The sequence below is a fragment of the Heterodontus francisci genome, chromosome 35, assembly GCF_036365525.1.
Source record: "Heterodontus francisci isolate sHetFra1 chromosome 35, sHetFra1.hap1, whole genome shotgun sequence".
NCBI lineage: Eukaryota > Metazoa > Chordata > Chondrichthyes > Heterodontiformes > Heterodontidae > Heterodontus > Heterodontus francisci.
This window is the reverse complement of record NC_090405.1, coordinates 39,367,479-39,376,074: the sequence shown is the minus strand read 5'-3', so window position 1 is coordinate 39,376,074 and position 8,596 is coordinate 39,367,479. Positions and strand designations below refer to the sequence as shown.

At 48.4% G+C, this 8,596-nt stretch overlaps 1 pseudogene; it reads left to right on the top strand.

Moving 5' to 3' along the window:
- Positions 1 to 6,985: 6,985 nt before the first annotated feature.
- On the top strand, positions 6,986 to 7,094 carry LOC137350740 (U2 spliceosomal RNA; annotated as a pseudogene).
- Positions 7,095 to 8,596: the final 1,502 nt, after the last annotated feature.

Sequence of the window (8,596 nt, the reverse complement as noted above, 5' to 3'; positions counted from 1 at the left end):
TTGCAAATGTATATTATCTCAAAACGTAAAGGTGGTTCGATAACTCAACCGGATCTTGAAACGGGATAGCAGTTGTCAGAAATTGGAACAGATGATGGTGATTTCCGATGTTGTGGATGAATGTGTAGACTGTTCTCCATCTTGTACACATAGCAATGGAATCATCATGGATATGGATTGGCAAACAGCTCAGATATGACCTCTATTATGCCGTACAGTACTACCATCTGGTATAGTGACTTCATCTGAATGGTCGAACTGTGGAGATTGTTGTAAAACTCCATGTACCAGTGAGCGGCTTTTGAATTGTAACTGGCTGACCAATAGCTAGTTTCCAAAGTTCACTCCCAGTGTGATGGTCATGCTGTTGTTTCATTGTTCTAGCAGAACATCTCAAACATCATGCACTGCATGCAGCTCGCCTTTGAGACACTGTATATCGTGTATGATAGGCTGAGGCTCATCTTGCTTCGCACCCTTGGGAATCTTGAAGCCACAAGAGGTGTAGAAGTTGTCATGAGATTCTAGCTTCTGACGGCAGTACGGGCAGGATTTCAAAATCATTGGCAACTCAGGGACATCACCTCCCATGTTGCACTCCTTGGATGCAAGGCTCCTCCTCCTTTTAGTTTTGGTGGCAGCAGCTTTGACAGTAGCGGAGGAGCGGAGCGAACTTGCAGCTGAGAGGTCAATTTCAGTGTAAGTTAATTCCCTTTTGTTTTCCGAGGACCAGGGGACTGCTGGGTAAGTAAAAACTATATATTTGGGTGGTGGCTGTACATGTAGTGTCTCCCACCCACCCTCCTCCTCTAACCACAAAAAAGGACTCTGGTGTGTTGATAAGGTAAGCTTTTTATTTAAGAAGTTCTGTCCGTTGGATTGCTAACCTAACAAGTTTTGACTTTTTTTTTTGGTTTTTCAGTAGATTTGTTGGGAATTTAGAATAGTGGGAATGGAGGTTAAGGCAGTTGTATGTTCCTCCTGCAGAATGTGGGAGGTAAGGGTCGCCAAGAGTGTCCCTGCTGACTGCATCTGTGGGAAGTGCACCCAACTCCAGCTCCTCGAGAACCGCGTTAGGGAACTGGAGCTGGATGAACTTCGGATCATTTGGGAGGCGGAGGGGGCTATTGAGAGGAGTTATGGGGAGGTAGTCACACCTCAGGTAAAAGAAGTAGGTGGATGGGTTACCGTCAGGGGAAGGAGAGGGAACCAGAAGGCAGTGCAGGGATCCCCTGTGGCCGTTTCCCTCAACAACAGGTATACCGTTTTGGATACTGTTGCGGGGGACGACTTACCAGGGGTAAGCAATGGGGTACAGGTATCTGGCACAGAGTCTGTCCCTGTTGCTCAGAAGGGAAGGGGGAAGAGGAGCAGAGCATTAGTCATTGGGGACTCCATAGTTAGGGGAACAGATAGGAGGTTCTGTGGGAACGAGAGAGACTCACGGTTGGTGTGTTGCCTCCCAGGTGCCAGGGTTCGTGATGTTTTTGGGATCCTTAAGGGGGAGGGGGAGCAGCCCCAAGTCGTGGTCCACATAGGCACCAACGACATAGGTTGTGGGTAAAATGTTGGAAAAGGTTATAAGAGACAGGATTTATAATCATCTTGAAAAGAATAAGTTCATTTGCGATAGTCAGCACGGTTTTGTGAAAGGTAGGTCGTGCCTCACAAACCTTATTGAGTTTTTCGAGAAGGTGACCAAACAGGTGGATGAGGGTAAAGCCGTGGATGTGGTGTATATGGATTTCAGTAAGGCGTTTGATAAGGTTCCCCACGGTAGGCTATTGCAGAAAATACGGAAGTATGGGGTTGAAGGTGATTTAGAGCTTTGGATCAGAAATTGGCTAGCTGAAAGAAGACAGAGGGTGGTGGTTGATGGCAAATGTTCATCCTGGAGTTTAGTTACTAGTGGTGTACTGCAAGGTTCTGTTTTGGGGCCACTGCTGTTTGTCATTTTTATAAACGACCTGGATGAGGGTGTAGAAGGGTGGGTTAGTAAATTTGCGGATGACACGAAGGTCGGTGGAGTTGTGGATAGTGTCGAAGGGTGTTGTAGGGTACAGAGGGACATAGATAGGCTGCAGAGCTGGGCTGAGAGATGGCAAATGGAGTTTAATGCGGAGAAGTGTGAGGTGATTCACTTTGGAAGGAGTAACAGCAATGCAGAGTACTGGGCTAATGGGAAGATTCTTGGTAGTGTAGATGAGCAGAGAGATCTTGGTATCCAGGTACATAAATCCCTGAAAGTTGCTACCCAGGTTAATAGGGCTGTTAAGAAGGCATATGGTGTGTTAGCCTTTATTAGTAGGGGGATCGAGTTTCGGAGCCACGAGGTCATGATGCAGCTGTACAAAACTCTGGTGAGGCCGCACCTGGAGTATTGCGTGCAGTTCTGGTCACCGCATTATAGGAAGGATGTCGAAGCTTTGGAAAGGGTGCAGAGGAGATTTACTAGGATGTTGCCTGGTATGGAAGGAAGGTCTTACGAGGAAAGGCTGAGGGACTTGGGGTTGTTTTCGTTAGAGAGAAGGAGGAGGAGAGGTGACTTAATAGAGACATACAAGATAATCAGAGGGTTAGATAGGGTGGATAGTGAGAGTCTTTTTCCTCGGATGAGGATGGCAAACACGAGGGGACATAGCTTTAAGTTGAGGGGTGAAAGATATAGGACAGATGTCAGAGGTAGTTTCTTTACGCAGAGAGTAGTAGGGGCGTGGAACGCCCTGCCTGCAACAGTAGTAGACTCGCCAACTTTAAGGGCATTTAAGTGGTCATTGGATAGACATATGGATGTAAATGGAATAGTGTAGGTCAGATGATCGGCGCAACATCGAGGGCCGAAGGGCCTGTACTGCGCTGTAATATTCTAAAAAAAAAGGTAGGAAGAGAGATGGGGATTTAAGACAGAAATTCAGGGAGCTAGGGTGGAAGCTTAGAGCGAGAACAAACAGAGTTGTTATCTCTGGGTTGTTGCCCGTGCCACGTGATAGCGAAGCAAGGAATAGGGAGAGAGAGGAGTTGAACACGTGGCTGCAGGGATGGTGCAGGAGGGAGGGTTTTGGTTTCCTGGATAATTGGGCCTCTTTCTGGGGTAGGTGGGACCTCTACAAACAGGATGGTCGTCACCTGAACCAGAGGGGTACCAATATCCTGGGGGGGAATTTGCTAGTGCTCTTCGGGGGGGGTTTAAACTAATTCAGCAGGGGAATGGGAACCTAAATTGTAGTTCCAGTGTACAGGATGTTGAGAGTAGTGAGGTCAGGGATAAGGCTACAAGGACGCAAGAGGGCACTGGCAAGCAAGAACCTGGTTTAAAGTGTGTCTATTTCAACGCCAGGAGCATCCGGAATAAGGTGGGTGAGCTTGCAGCATGGGTTGGTACCTGGGATCTCGATGTAGTGGCCATTTCGGAGACATGGGTAGAGCAGGGGCAGGAATGGATGTTGCAGGTTCCGGGATTTAGATGTTTCAGTAAGAATAGAGAAGATGGTAAAAGAGGGGGGGGGGGGGGGGGGGGTGTGGCATTGTTAATCAAGGAGAGTATTACAGCGACAGAAAGGACGTTTGAGGACTCGTCTACTGAGGTAGTCTGGGCCGAGGTTAGAAACAGGAGAGGAGAGGTCACCCTGTTGGGAGTTTTCTATAGACCTCCGAATAGTTCCAGAGATGTAGAGGAAAGGATAGCGAAGATGATTCTCGACAGGGGCAAGAGTAACAGGGTAGTTGTTATGGGGGACTTAAACTTTCCAAATATTGACTGGAAATACTATAGTTCGGGTACTTTAGATGGGTCTGTTTTTGTCCAGTGTGTGCAGGAGGGTTTTCTGACACAGTATGTAGACAGGCCAACCAGGGGCGATGCCACATTGGATTTGGTACTGGGTAATGAACCCGGCCAGGTGTTAGATTTAGATGTAGGTGAGCACTTTGGTGATAGTGATCACAATTCGGTTAGGTTTACCTTAGCGATGGGCAGGGACAGGTATATACCGCAAGGCAAGAATTATAGCTGGGGGAAAGGAAATTATGATGCGATTAGGCAAGATTTAGGATGCGTAGGATGGGGAAGGAAACTGCAGGGGATGGGCACAATTGAAATGTGGAGCTTATTCAAGGAGCAGCTACTGCGTGTCCTTGATAAGTATGTACCTGTCAGGCAGGGAGGAAGTTGTCGAGCGAGGGAGCCGTGGTTTACTAAAGAAGTTGAAGCGCTTGTCAAGAGGAAGAAGAAGGCTTATGTTAGGATGAGACGTGAAGGCTCAGTTAGGGTGCTTGAGAGTTACAAGCTAGCCAGGAAGGATCTAAAGGGAGAGCTAAGAAGAGCAAGGAGAGGACACGAGAAGTCATTGGCGGATAGGATCAGGGAAAACCCTAAGGCTTTCTATAGGTATATCAGGAATAAAAGAATGACTAGAGTTAGATTAGGGCCAATCAAGGATAGTAGTGGGAAGTTGTGTGTGGAATCAGAGGAGATAGGGGAAGCGTTAAATGAATATTTTGTGTCAGTATTTACAGTAGAGAAAGAAAATGTTGTCGAGGAGAATACTGAGATTCAGACTACTAGGCTAGATGGGATTGAGGTTCACAAGGAGGAGGTGTTAGCAATTTTGGAAAGTGTGAAAATAGATAAGTCCCCTGGGCCAGATGGGATTTATCCTAGGATTCTCTGGGAAGCTAGGGAGGAGATTGCAGAGCCTTTGTCCTTGATCTTTATGTCGTCATTGTCAACAGGAATAGTGCCGGAAGACTGGAGGATAGCAAATGTTGTCCCCTTGTTCAAGAAGGGGAGTAGAGACAGCCCTGGTAATTATAAACCTGTGAGCCTTACTTCGGTTGTGGGTAAAATGTTGGAAAAGGTTATAAGAGACAGGATTTATAATCATCTTGAAAAGAATAAGTTCATTAGAGATAGTCAGCACGGTTTTGTGAAGGGTAGGTCGTGCCTCACAAACCTTATTGAGTTTTTCGAGAAGGTGACCAAACAGGTGGATGAGGGTAAAGCAGTGGATATGGTGTATATGGATTTCAGTAAGGCGTTTGATAAGGTTCCCCACGGTAGGCTATTGCAGAAAATACGGAAGTATGGGGTCGAAGGTGATTTAGAGCTTTGGATCAGAAATTGGCGAGCTGAAAGAAGACAGAGGGTGGTGGTTGATGGCAAATGTTCATCCTGGAGTTTGTTTACTAGTGGTGTACCGCAAGGATCTGTTTTGGGGCCACTGCTGTTTGTCATTTTTATAAATGACCTGGAAGAGGGTGTAGAAGGGTGGGTTAGTAAATTTGCGGATGACACTAAGGTCAGTGGAGTTGTGGATAGTGCCGAAGGATGTTGTAGGGTACAGAGGGACATAGATAGGCTGCAGAGCTGGGCTGAGAGATGGCAAATGGAGTTTAATGCGGAAAAGTGTGAGGTGATTCACTTTGGAAGGAGTAACAGGAATGCAGAGTACTGGGCTAATGGGAAGATTCTTGGTAGTGTAGATGAACAGAGAGATCTTGGTGTCCAGGTACATAAATCCCTGAAGGTTGCTACCCAGGTTAATAGGGCTGTTAAGAAGGCATATGGTGTGTTAGCTTTTATTAGTAGGGGGTTCGCGTTTCGGAGCCACGAGGTCATGCTGCAGCTGTACAAAACTCTGGTGAGACCGCACCTGGAGTATTGCGTGCAGTTCTGGTCACCGCATTATAGGAAGGATGTGAAAGCTTTGGAAAGGGTGCAGAGGAGATTTACTAGGATGTTGCCTGGTATGGAGGGAAGGTCTTACGAGGAAAGGCTGAGGGACTTGAGGTTGTTTTCGTTGGAGAGAAGGAGGAGGAGAGGTGACTTAATAGAGACATATAAGATAATCACAGGGTTAGATAGGGTGGATAGTGAGAGTCTTTTTCCTCGGATGGTGATGGCAAACACGAGGGGACATAGCTTTAAGTTGAGGGGTGATAGATATAGGACAGATGTCAGAGGTAGTTTCTTTACTCAGAGAGTAGTAGGGGCGTGGAACGCCCTGCCTGCAACAGTAGTAGACTCGCCAACTTTAAGGGCATTTAAGTGGTCATTGGATAGACATATGGATGAAAATGGAATAGTGTAGGTCAGATGGTTTCACAGGTCGGCGCAACATCGAGGGCCGAAGGGCCTGTACTGCGCTGTAATGTTCTAATTCTAATTCCTCGTAACCATGTGAGGTTGGAATGGAGAGCGTACTTGGCTTTGCCCAATTATCAGAGCCAGGTCCCTGCATGTTCGCAGTCCAGCGAAGACAGCTCCATTTGTTCGAACAATGTAGAAAATCTGGGGTTTCCAGTCGGCATCATTGTCACGACACTGAATCTTGATAGATCCGAGACATGGGATTGGGGACCCATTCTAGGCGGTGAGCTGAGCATTGATTGGAGTAAGTTGGGAACGTCATTTACCCGGATACATACATTGCAGTATGTGTAAGGGTAAGATGTTGGCACTGATACCTGTATCTAACTTGGCACAGAGCAAATGGGTGCCCACCTTTCCCTGACAGGAAATGCTAATAGAGGCAAATGCTTTTAATGGAGTGATGGAATCAATGTGCTCATCAACATTGACCACATGGAATGATTGCTGGGCTTGCTCACTCTTGCTGATACACTGATACTCTGGATCAGTGGTACTAGTATCATCCTCACTGCATGAATGAAGAGGTTGTGTTGTAGAGGAAAATTGCAATTCTTTTCATCGCGTGAAACTGTCCTGTGAGTTGTTTGTCTGCGTTTAGGACCCTTGTTGGCACTGACTGCTGTGGATGTACAGCATTGTCATTTCCAATGATCTTTGATACCACATGCTTTGCATATTGAGTTGATTGCCAGACATGCTTTAGGCAAATGCAAAGTACCACATCTTTAACATGGTGTTCTGGACTTGGATTCATTCTTCCATGAGACTATGGTGTTTGTCACACATTGCGAGTCAAGGCTTTGTTGACCAAAGAGGATAGAATTGAATCTTGTGATCGCTTCTCGGCCTTTTGGCTAAGATCAAGTGTAGTATCTGTTCTTATCAGTGCTTATTTGATTGAGAAGAGACCATGATCATTGCCTTTTGATCCTGGGGAAGCTTTGAGTAACATGGCTATAACCAATTTTCGAGCTTCGGGCCAGGGAGTGCGCAACACCGTTCGGGTGGTCGTGAAGGACAAGGAAGGAGATGCACCGGTCGATCGCAGCTTCTTCATCAAGAAAATTCTCTTCGATTGCTGCGGATTTCAAGCGACGGACGTCTTCTGCCTGCAGGATTTCCCCAGCAATGGATACTTCGACGTGACGTTCCGGAACGTGGCGGGATGCATCAAGTTCCTGAAGGCGTTCAAGGAGAAAGGGGACCGGGCGCCGCTGTCGATCCTCACAGCGGAGCCGCTCTTCACGCTTCCGTCTCAACGGGACCGGGTGGTGACGATTCACCTCTACAACCCCCATGTTCCGGTGGTGGATGTACTCACCTTTCTCGCCAGGTACGTCGAGGTGGCCGGCAGCAGCACTGATGTCAAGGACCCCTTTGGGATCTGGACCAGCAAGCGGCAGGTCAAGGTGACCTTGAAGGTAGATCCCAGTGGAGCCATCATCCACCCTCCCTCCAGCTTCGCTATTGGGGGAAGTCGAGGCTTCTTGGTCTACGCTGGGCAGCCCAGAGTTTGCCGCACCTGTGGCAAATCTGGTCACATGGCAGCCAACTGCAGCACGGTTGTTTGCAAGAACTGCAAGGAGGAAGGCCATCAGACCAAGGACTGTAAGCAGACTAAGTGTTGCAACTTGTGCGGTGCGGCAGGCCATCTCTACAAGACCTGCCCCAAACGTTGCCTCAGCTATGCTCAGGCGGCAAGGTCCAAGGAAAGGCCGGGTGAAGGTTCGACGAAGGTTCGAAAGGAGACCAGCAACCTTCTCCGCAGTGAGGAACTTCAACCTGAGAAGGAAGGGGAGGCGGCTGAAACCAACGACCCAGCACCTACCCAGCGCCCGGAAACCCCTCCTCCACAGACAGAATCAATGGAGGAGGAGGCAGCAGATGGACAAACAGGTCAGTGGCAAGTGGTCCAGAGGAAAACCACAAAGAAAAAACATCCCAAAGCCACCACCCAAACCAGTGGCAAGAGGAGGCTCTCTTCTGAATCAGACTGCAACAACTCCTCTTCACTGGACGGGGAAATGCTGGAACGACAGCCCCTTCAAAAGAGGCGGCAGAACTCCGAGATGGATGATAAAGCATCCCAGCCCCCGGGCACTGGAAGCTGTGATGGGCCCGGCGTGCCCCAACCCCAATTCCCCACACGTAACGACGTGGCCAACGCATCTCAGCTCCGGGACACCGGGAGCAAAGACACGTCTGGCGCACCTGAGCTCCGGGAGACCGGGAGCTGTGATGTTTTCGAGGAGGAACAGATGGAAGCAGCTGAGGACAACCCAATGCTCTCTGCCTACAAGACCCCCCCCGATGTCACCCGAGCGGCACAAACCCTGCATGAAAAACCAGGAGGGGTTTCTGAGCCCAACCAACGTGAAACTGCTTGCGCATACGATGGGTATGCAGGAACATCCTGAAGGGGAAGGACTGGGACTAGCGAGGACA